This window comes from Ranitomeya imitator, chromosome 8 (genome assembly GCF_032444005.1).
Source record: "Ranitomeya imitator isolate aRanImi1 chromosome 8, aRanImi1.pri, whole genome shotgun sequence".
Lineage (NCBI taxonomy): Eukaryota > Metazoa > Chordata > Amphibia > Anura > Dendrobatidae > Ranitomeya > Ranitomeya imitator.
Genome location: NC_091289.1, coordinates 128,922,793 through 128,933,432, shown reverse-complemented (window position 1 = coordinate 128,933,432; position 10,640 = coordinate 128,922,793). Strand labels below are relative to the sequence as shown.

The window sequence follows — 10,640 nt, the reverse complement described above, 5'->3', positions numbered from 1 at the left end:
CATCCTCCCAGTGGTACATTATATCTGCCTGTCCCTGATGAATGTATATGATAACGTCTTATAACACATAGGCTCTGTCCTGAACCTTTTAGTTGTACACAATGGCCAGGGACAGTTGGGCTCCTCCCCCACATTAACACATCACGGCCACACAGCATGGTAGCACTGTGACTCACACACATCACAGTAGCACTGGCCTAGTAGCTTCTGCGCAGGTGTCAACTTCCCCCTGCATATCCGGTCACATGACCGGCCGGAGAGCCACATAAGCCCTGCACACAGCACCAGGATCAGCCTACCCACTGCCTTGACACAGGTCTGTGTCGGCACCCTCCACCTGGCCACCAACGCTTGCTCTGCACACAGGAACGAGGAGAACAGATGTGAGACCCCAGCACTACCTACAGATAAGTGAACCAGTACCTCACTTGGGACTTTTTAGCACTGTTATCCTCTTGCCCACAGTGATATTACCATTGACTTCATCTGGGACATACCAAACCATACAGGGATTATACCACCTGATCTGTGCCCCTGATTCCATATGTGAGACAGGTATTTCAAGGGGCCTCATGGGACCGCAAGCTTGTATCTATTAACTAACTCCTTGCCCTGGGTCTCAGCCATCTATTATCCTCTTGCCCACAGCACTATCTTCCCCGGCTTTTCCTGGGATAGTCCAGAAGGCACATGATCTACACAGCCTGATCTGTACTCCTGAGTGTATATATACGACAGGTACCCTATAAGCCTTCTTTATGTGACCACAAACTGGAAACCCATGAATTTCCCCCCCTCTTACTCTCATATATATCTAACCTCTATTTCAGCAATTGTTTACCCTCCGGCTGGAATTACAGCTGTAGTGCACGGGCAAGCGTTTATACCACATCAGTTTGGTTAGTATGATTGCAGTATGTCTTTGGCACATAGTCCACCCTTATGTCCCATATAACTAAGTACATATTGACCTGGGGCACCATCCCCCCTCCCTCCCTGATAATTAAGGTGACAATCAATGGGGTCTTCTCTCTGGATCTAGCCAGACTACAGCATTCCCATATAACACCTCTCTTTTGAGATCGACGGATAATATCCCACTTTTGCACACTCCAGGTGTATATTTGTATGTATATACTGTTTTTATTGCAACCTTATGGTACATTGTTCCTTCCAGGTTACACATTTGGGTCCTCCTATCTGACTCATCAGCCATACGGTATCCTTACTTTAAACAACAGATTTCCATTAGGGTATGTTCTCTTGCCTTGTTTGGCTCCATATCACATATATACATTTCTTTCAAACCAGTCTCATTGATCTCTGTGACTTCTTATCCTTTTGGACTTCACCTACCGGATGCAGTTTGTGCTCTTTATTTGGATATATTTGTCCTACCATTGGCTGCCAGTGTCTTTGACATGTATTCATTCATGTAAATATGTAAATATGTATAGGTGTACTTATTTGTTTGTGATATTTTGTTTGTCTTTTTTTGCTTGTTACAGCGATTTTGTGAGCAAGGCCACGGGCTGGCCGAAACGTTAAATTCGCCAAGCATTTATCTACTGACCCAAGCCAAATAAACTTTTGATATATGCAACTTGAAACTATACGAGTGCAGTGATTACTTTGACTTTATGACTTGTGGGATTTAGTGTCCCGTTCACTGGCACCGTGAACTATATTGATTGAGTGCTAGCTTTCCAGATTCTCTACATCTAGATGGCAGGCTGCATTGTTGCATGATACGACTATATGGCATACCATCCAGCAGAGACACTGAGCTGCATGTATGTGCTCAGTGCCTTACAATGAACTCCTTGTTGTTTATTATATTAATTATTTTACAGGAGACATTGGAATCATTGGATTAAGCATTGACATGAGCATACAGCTCTGGCAAAAATTAAGAGACCACTGCATAGTTTTATAAAAATCAGCTTCTCTTCATGTCTGACAGACATTCCATTCCAGTGTCAGTTGAATTCCAACCAGAGTACACCTCATTCTACTTAATGTACTTCTGATTAGGTGATCACCTGAACCAAATCTTATTTAATGAAGGAAAGTATAAAAAACACTGCTGTGGCGTTCACAATCCTCTTGCAATAGGACAAGCTGGATGGCAAAACAAGTGCTAGTAATATCCCAAAAGTAATAGGAATTAAAAAATATCTTTTAGCCATGTCAAAGGAGTTGAAAAGAAAAGTCTTGAGTGAGGAAAAGAATAGCTCAATTCTGGCTTTACAAGCAGAGGGATCCAGTGAGCGTCATGTTGCCTCCATCCTTAAAATTTCTAAGACGGCAGTCCATTACAACAAGGTCAAGCAGCAGACATTGGGGACAACAAAGCTACAGACCAGCAGAGGGCGAAAATGACTCTCCACTGACTGGGATGGCAGTCATCTTTATTGAAATGTCACTCAGCAACCTCAGGATGACATCAAGTGACCTACGAGAGGAATGGCAAATGGCAGCTGGGGTGAAGTGCATGACAAGAACAGTTCGTAACAGGCTCCTAGAGGCAGGACTCAAGTCATGTAGAGCTAGAAAAAAGCCTTTCATTAATGAGAAGCAAAGGAGAGCCAGGCTGAAGTTTGCCAAAGACCATAAGGATTGGACCATAGAGGACTGGAGTAAGGTAATCTTCTCTGATGAGTCTAATTTTCAGCTTTGCCCAACACATGGTCGTCTATTGGTTACACGGAGAGGATCGGTGATGATCTGGGGATGCTTCAGCAAGGCTGGAATTGGGCAGGTTAATCTTTGTGAAGGACGTATGAATCAAGCCACATACAAGGTTATCCTGGAAAAACAGATGATTCCTTCTGCTCAGGCAATGTTCCCCAACTCTGAGGACTGGTTTTTCCAGCAGGACAATGTGTCATGCCACACAGCTAGGTCAATCAAGGTGTGGATGAAGGACCACCACATGAAATCCCTGTCATGGGCAGCCCAATCTCCAGAACTGAACCACATTGAAAACCTCTGGAATATAATCAAGAGGAAGATGGATAGTCACAAGACGTCAAACAAAGAAGAAATGCTTACATTTTTGCACCAGGAGTGGCATAATGTCACCCAAAAGAAGTGTGAAAGACTGGTGGAAAGCATGCCAAGACACATGAAATCTTTGATTAAAAATTATGGTTATTCCAGAAAATATTGATTTCTGAACTCTTCCTGAGTTAAAACAGTAGTATTGTTTCTAAATGAATATGAAGTTGTTGTTTTTTTTTTGTTTTTTTTTTGCATTATTTGAGGTATGCAAGCAATGCATTAATTTGTTATTTTTACCATTTCTCCTTTTCATAAAATGAATATAAAATTTATTGTTTGGAACTTCAGAGACATGTTGTAGCTTGTAGAATAAAAGAGCAATTTACATTTTACTCAAAATTACACCTATAAAGAGAAAAATCTGACAAACTGAAAATTTTGCAGTGGTCTCTTAATTTTTGCCAGAGTTGTATGTGTTTTTGGTAGATTTAGATTCATTAAAGGAGTCTGTGTCATTATTTCAAGTAATGGACTTTATTCTAGGTGTGTATTTACTTTACAATATCAATAAGGTTTTAGAATTGGGTGCATCTTATAGAAGCCTCTCCATTATTAACTCATGGGCTTTATGTCACCTGACAATACAAAGGTAACATCAATCTGAATACTATCACCTCACTTGCCACCGCACCAGTGCAAGTGGAAAAAGCGAGGCTAAGTGCCAGACTTGGTGCCTCTTATGGATGCGCTATTTCTGGGGCAGCTGAGAGCTGATGCTTTTAGTCTGGGAGGGAGCCAATATCCATGGCCCGTTCCTAGGCTACTAATATAAACCCACACTAGCCTAGCCTTTGTTGATTAGTAATTATAGGGGTAACCTACATTATTTTGGGGGGAGATTAATTAACCAGGAAAGGCTAAGTGTACAACTGTGACCTGATATTAAAAGCCTGAGAGACACCATGGGTATTACCCCCTTCCCAGGCTATAAATATCTGCCCCCAGCTGTCCGTTTTCCTCTGCTGGTTAAAAAAATTTAGGTGGATCAAACTACATTTTATTTTCAGAAATGTATTTAATAAGAAAAAACAGGTACAGTAAATTCCACACATTATATTTAAATCTATCTTTTTTGTATCTATCTATAAATCTAATCTCTCTGTCTCACTCTCTCTCTATATATACAAATATATATATATATATATATATATATATGTATGTGTGTATTTATCTATACAAATATATATATATTTGTGGAAGGTCAGCTCGCGTAGCTGCTCCCCAAAGTAGACACGGGAACACTTTTGGTTAAAGTCTCTGGGTGGCTTATTGCATCATAAACCAAAAAGTCCAAACTAGTAACAGAAAACAGCCTTTCTGGCTCAAATGAAAGTACAAAGTTCATTCAAAATTCTTCCCATTACGGCTTCCTTCTTCTGGGACAACACATGTGGCAGCTCGCGCAGGAGCTTCAGTCTGGAGGCTTCCTTCATACACACAAAACAGACTGAGAAAATCTGAGAAAAAAAAACTGGCTGGACATTTAACTACCTCCAGCCACACCCTGGAGATGGAGATATGGTGAGTAGGCATCCTGCCCATCTCGTACCTACTCAAATGAAAGCCAGGCCCTAGGAACGACTGACTTACTCTCAACACCTATCATGCTGGAGAAAAGCTTAAAGCTTTCACATCATGCAGGATAATAACCTTTGCGAGACATATCTCCCCTCACATATGGCCCAGTGAGCCTATCATATTATATATATATATATATATATATATATGCATACTGTATATATATAATATCTTTAAGAATATTTCCTTAGAAAACTATGTCTAAATTAAATAGATCATTGCTCTATGTAAAAGCTCATGTTCAAATCGCATTGCAATTGGATTATGCTCACATGAAAATTGCATGAAAATCGCATGACTATCGTCCCACTTTTCTGGACTGTAATCGGGCCGTTTTTTTAGCGGTGATGAGCTTTTTAACTCACTGAATAACCCAATACCCCCCCTCATGATTGCTTGTCAGGTGACCTTGAGGCTATGCTCCCACAATGAGCTTTTAGTGAGTTTTTGATGGTGCAGACTTTATGTACCATGTACGCACCCACTGTTAGGGCTGGCGGAATGCACCGAGTAAATATAGAGATGTTATTTGGTGCGTTCGCAGCCCGGGGTCCACCGTGCAGGAAAAGAACCTGCTGCTGGCAAACAGCGGCACAATATGGCGGTAGAAGCGAACTCTGTTGCTTCACAGAGTCGCTATAAGGAAAGGACTGTGTCCTGTTAAACTCCACAGGAATACACAGTAACTGCTGAGCAGATAGCAGCTTGTGGTCACGCAGTCCAGGAGGCAAACATACAATCTCCTCACCGGAGGAGCGGGTATTCTAGTGGCTTATTTCAGCCGGGTCCCTGTAACCAAACACACAATCTCCTCACTGGAGGTGCCGGTATTCTAGTGGCTTATTTCAGCCGGGTCCCTGAATACACACAAGCGTGACCACACTGGCGCAAAACTCATGTCATGCATTGATACTAGCGCATGGCCGTGCGGCCATGCGAGCCTTATATAGCTGCAGCAAGTAAAAGACCTTCCTAGAAGGACCAATGAGAGACTGCCATACCTGAGCATGTGACCCTAGATCTCCACTGAGAGATCTTACCCTGGGCATGCTCAGTATGTGAAAAGCAAGAGTTAGTCCTAGCAGCTATAGGACCTTCCTACCATGTGACCCTCGATCTCCACTGAGAGATCTTACTCAGGGCATGCTCAGAATGAGAAAAGCAGGACTTAGTCGCAGAAGCATCTGCTCGCCGCTGCCCAGCACTGACTTCAATGGCAGAAGCAGGAAAGGCAGCAGTAACTCTTTGTACAGAGTGGGACTGAGCAAGACGCTTGGACTGACGTCTCCGCTGAGCAGGCTCAACTGCGGCAGGAGAGGAATGGGAGATTGCAGCGGAGATGGCCCGAGATTCCCCCTGTGCAGAGGCGGGAACTTGACCCCTAACATTACCCCCCCTCCTAGGGCCCCCCCTCCTTGGACCTCGCTACGCTCAAAGGCAGCAATGAGCTGCGGAGCCTGAATGTGCTCAGCAAGCTCCCAGGACCTGTCCTCAGGACCATAACCCTTCCAGTCCACCAAATAAAATTTTTTACCACGTACCACCTTGCACCCCAAAATAGCATTCACCTCGTAATCGTCCGTAGACGAACCCGATGTCCCAGCAGATGACTCGGAAAACCGGGACATGTATACGGGTTTCAAGAGGGACACATGAAAGGTGTCGGTGATACCCAGGCGTGGCGGAAGGGCTAAACGATAGACCACAGGATTAACCTGTTCGAGGACCTTAAAAGGACCCAAGTAGCGAGGTGCAAACTTAGTGGACTCCACTCGCAGCCTGATGTTACGGGCGGAGAGCCACACCAAGTCGCCAGGAGCAAAGGTCGGAGCGGGGCGCCGATGTGCATCGGCGGAGGACCTCATTCTCTCCTTGGAGGCCCGAATGGCATCCTGAGTGCGGTCCCAAATATCCCGTGCCTCCACAGCCCAGTCTGCCACCCTGGAGTCGGCGGAAGACACGGGCATAGGCACAGGTACCCGCGGATGCTGACCATAGTTAAGGAGAAATGGGGTTTGTCCAGTGGAGTCGGCCACAGCATTGTTCAGCGCAAACTCTGCCCAAGATAGCAAGGATGCCCAGTCATCCTGCCTGGCTGAGACAAAATGTCGCAGATATGTGACCAAGGTCTGGTTGGCCCTCTCTACCAACCCATTCGTCTCGGGATGATATGCGGAAGAGAGATTTAACTCAATGCTGAGAAGACGACAAAGCTCTCTCCAGAACCGAGACGCAAACTGGGGACCCCGGTCACTGACAATTTTGTCCGGCATACCGTGTAGGCGGAAGATGTGTTTTATGAACAACGCTGCCAAGGCCCGTGCAGAAGGTAACCGTGGAAGCGGGACCAAATGCACCATTTTAGAAAAATGATCGGTGACAACCCAAATGATGGTACAGCCACGAGACTTGGGCAAACCCACCACAAAGTCCATCCCGACCATCTCCCAGGGCCTGTCTGCCACCGGCAAGGGATAGAGTAACCCTGCTGGCCGTTGTCGAGGAGATTTATTTTTGGCACAGGAGACACATGCCTGAATGTAATCTCTGACATCACGAACCATATGTGGCCACCAGTACGACCTCGCCAGTAGCTCAGATGTCCTTTTTGTCCCAAAGTGTCCACCCACCCTGGACGAATGAGCCCAAGAGAGAACCTCCGGTCGCAAATTAATGGGTACAAAAGTCTTGCCCGGAGGCACAGACTCTAGCGAAACCGGAGCTACGGTTCTCAGGCTCTCAGAGGGGACAATAAGCCGAGGCTCCCCTTCCTCCTCCTCAGATGACACAACAGAGCGAGAGAGGGCGTCAGCACGAATGTTCTTCTCCCCAGCGAGATAATGGAGGGTGAAGTGGAACCGGGAGAAGAACAAGGACCATCTGGCCTGGCGAGAATTTAGCCGCTGGGCTGTTTGCAAATATAACAAATTTTTGTGGTCCGTGAAGACTTGAAAGGGAAAGCGAGCCCCCTCCAAGAGATGTCTCCACTCTGAGAAAGCCAACTTCATCGCTAGCAACTCCCTGTCCCCGATGGAATAATTCCTCTCCGCTGGTGTGAAGGTCTTGGAGTAGAAGAAGCAAGGATGCTTCCGACCTTGAGCATCCTTTTGGAAGAGGACTGCTCCTGCACCAACGGATGAGGCATCCACCTCCATTATGAATGGCTTATCAACATCGGGACGATGTAGGATGGGAGCGCTAGCAAAACGGGACTTAATAGAAGAAAAGGCCCTGGAGACCTCTTCTGACCACAATTTTGGATTTGCTCCCTTCTTGGTGAGGGCTACCAAGGGAGCTACCAAAGTTGAGAAGTGGGGAATGAACTGGCGGTAATAATTAATGAACCCCATAAAGCGCTGCACCGCTTTAAGAGAATGGGGTTCTTGCCAGTCCATCACAGCCTGTAGTTTGGCAGGATCCATAGCCAATCCCTGGGCGGAGATGATATAGCCCAGGAAAGGTAAAGACTCCTGCTCAAACATACACTTCTCCAACTTTGCATAGAGAGAATTTGCCCGTAAGAGGTCGAAGACTCTGCCAACATCTCTCCGGTGGGAGTCAATATCTGGAGAAAAGATGAGAATATCATCCAGATAGACTACGACCGAGGTGGAAAGCATATCCCGGAAGATGTCATTGACAAAGTCTTGGAAAACGGCTGGGGCATTACAGAGCCCGAAGGGCATCACCAGATACTCATAGTGCCCATCTCTGGTGTTAAATGCCGTCTTCCATTCGTCCCCCTCACGGATGCGAATCAGGTTATAAGCACCCCGCAGATCTAATTTGGTAAATACCTTAGCTCCCCTTAGCCTATCAAAAAGCTCAGAAATCAGGGGCAGCGGGTACTTATTCTTAACGGTGATGGCGTTAAGACCCCTGTAATCTATGCAAGAACGTAATTCTCCATTCTACTTCTGCACGAAGAAGAACCCTGCCCCTGCTGGTGACACTGACTTCCTAATGAACCCTCTTGCCAAATTCTCCTGGATGTATTGGGACATGGCCTCCGTTTCCGGAAGAGAGAGGGGATAGACACGTCCCCGAGGAGGTTCTGCTCCAGGCAAGAGATCTATAGGACAGTCATAGGGGCGGTGAGGCGGAAGGGTCTCCGCAGCCTTTTTGGAGAAGACGTCTGCATAGGACCAATAGTATTTGGGAAGAGAAGAGAGATTTGCGGGTATCTCAGTGGTGGAAACCTGAACGCACTCTTTCACACATCTGCCCTTACAGGATTCACTCCAACCCAATATCCTCCCAGAGGACCACTCAATATGTGGGGAGTGGAAACGGAGCCAGGGTATTCCCAGCAGAATCTCATCCATTCCCTCGGGAAGGACAAGAAGGGAAATTATCTCCTGGTGGGATGGGGACATAGCTAACGTGAAAGGAACAGTCTGGTGTGTGATCTGAGATGGAAGTGTCGACCCACTCACTACCCTAACAGTCACCGGTTTGGCGAGCATCACCAGAGGTATTGCATGGCGCAGAGCAAAAGCTGAGGAGATGAAATTCCCCTCAGCTCCAGAATCCACACAAAGCTCGACTGTTAGAGAGTAGGAGCCTAATATGATTGTCCCTTTGAAGGACAGCTTGGAGGAAAATGCCGCTGTGTCTAGTGAACCTCCTCCAAGGGTTACTAGACGCGATCGTTTACTCGACCGCCGTGGACATTTATTGGCATAATGTCCTTCTTGTTGGCAATTTCTGCAAACCACGGGTACTCGAGCGGTCCGAGACTTAGGTCCCGCTCGAGAAACCTCCATGGCCTCATGGGAGTCGGACGCCTGAAAGGAAGATTCCAGAGGTCTGGCGAAGGTGGGAACCAGCCGAAACCTCTGCCTACACTGGGCCCGCTCCAACCTCCGCTCGTTAAAACGGAGGTCGATGCGGGTAGATATAGAAATAAGCTCCTCCAGTGTGGCGGGAATCTCCCTGGTGGCCAAGGCGTCCTTCACATGGTCTGCCAGTCCTCTCCAGAACACCGGAATAAGGACTTTATCCGGCCATTCCAGCTCAGAGACCAGAGTCCGGAATTGCACGGCGAACTGGCTGACCATGGACGAACCCTGTGTTGTTGCCAACAACTGGAGCGTGGTATCGTGGGTGACACGAGGTCCCAAAAAGACCTGTTTCAGAGCGTCCAGGAAGAGAGGAGCACTCTGCGCCACACGATCATTGCGCTCCCATAGCGGCGTTGCCCACTCCAACGCCCTGCCCGACAAAAGGGATAAAATAAATCCCACTTTCGCCCGTTCCGTAGGAAAACGTGCAGCCAGAAGCTCAAGATGTATAGAGCACTGACTCACGAATCCCCGACATAGCTTACTGTCACCAGCAAACTTGTCTGGAAGCGGGAGACGGGATAAAGTCGGAGCAGGGGTGGCAGAGGACAAACTGGCTGCAGCTACGCTTGCAGCCTGAACAGCGACTGCGGTAACATCCACAGCTGAGGTTGTGCGCTCGAGAGCCGTCAACCTACCCTCCAGCTGCTGGATGTACCGCTGTAAACGCTGATCGTCCGCCATTTACCAGCCAGACCCTGGCGCTAGTATACTGTTAGGGCTGGCGGAATGCACCGAGTAAATATAGAGATGTTATTTGGTGCGTTGGCAGCCCGGGGTCCACCGTGCAGGAAAAGAACCTGCTGCTGGCAAACAGCGGCACAATATGGCGGTAGAAGCGAACTCTGTTGCTTCACAGAGTCGCTATAAGGAAAGGACTGTGTCCTGTTAAACTCCACAGGAATACACAGTAACTGCTGAGAAGATAGTAGCTTGTGGTCACGCAGTCCAGGAGGCAAACATACAATCTCCTCACCGGAGGAGCCGGTATTCTAGTGGCTTATTTCAGCCGGGGCCCTGTAACCAAACACACAATCTCCTCACCGGAGGTGCCGGTATTCTAGTGGCTTATTTCAGCCGGGTCCCTGAATACACACAAGCGTGACCACACTGGCGCAAAACTCATGTCATGCATTGATACTAGCGCATGGCCGT

The 10,640-nt window shown here is 47.0% G+C and overlaps 1 long non-coding RNA gene across 1 annotated transcript; it reads left to right on the top strand.

Annotated features, from left to right (window-relative positions):
• Nucleotides 1-283: 283 nt before the first annotated feature.
• On the top strand, nt 284-1,708 carry LOC138647275 (uncharacterized). Its single transcript, XR_011314937.1, has 5 exons — nt 284-555; nt 649-738; nt 831-899; nt 1,178-1,253; nt 1,509-1,708. It is a non-coding gene; the product is annotated as an uncharacterized lncRNA (long non-coding RNA).
• Nucleotides 1,709-10,640: the final 8,932 nt, after the last annotated feature.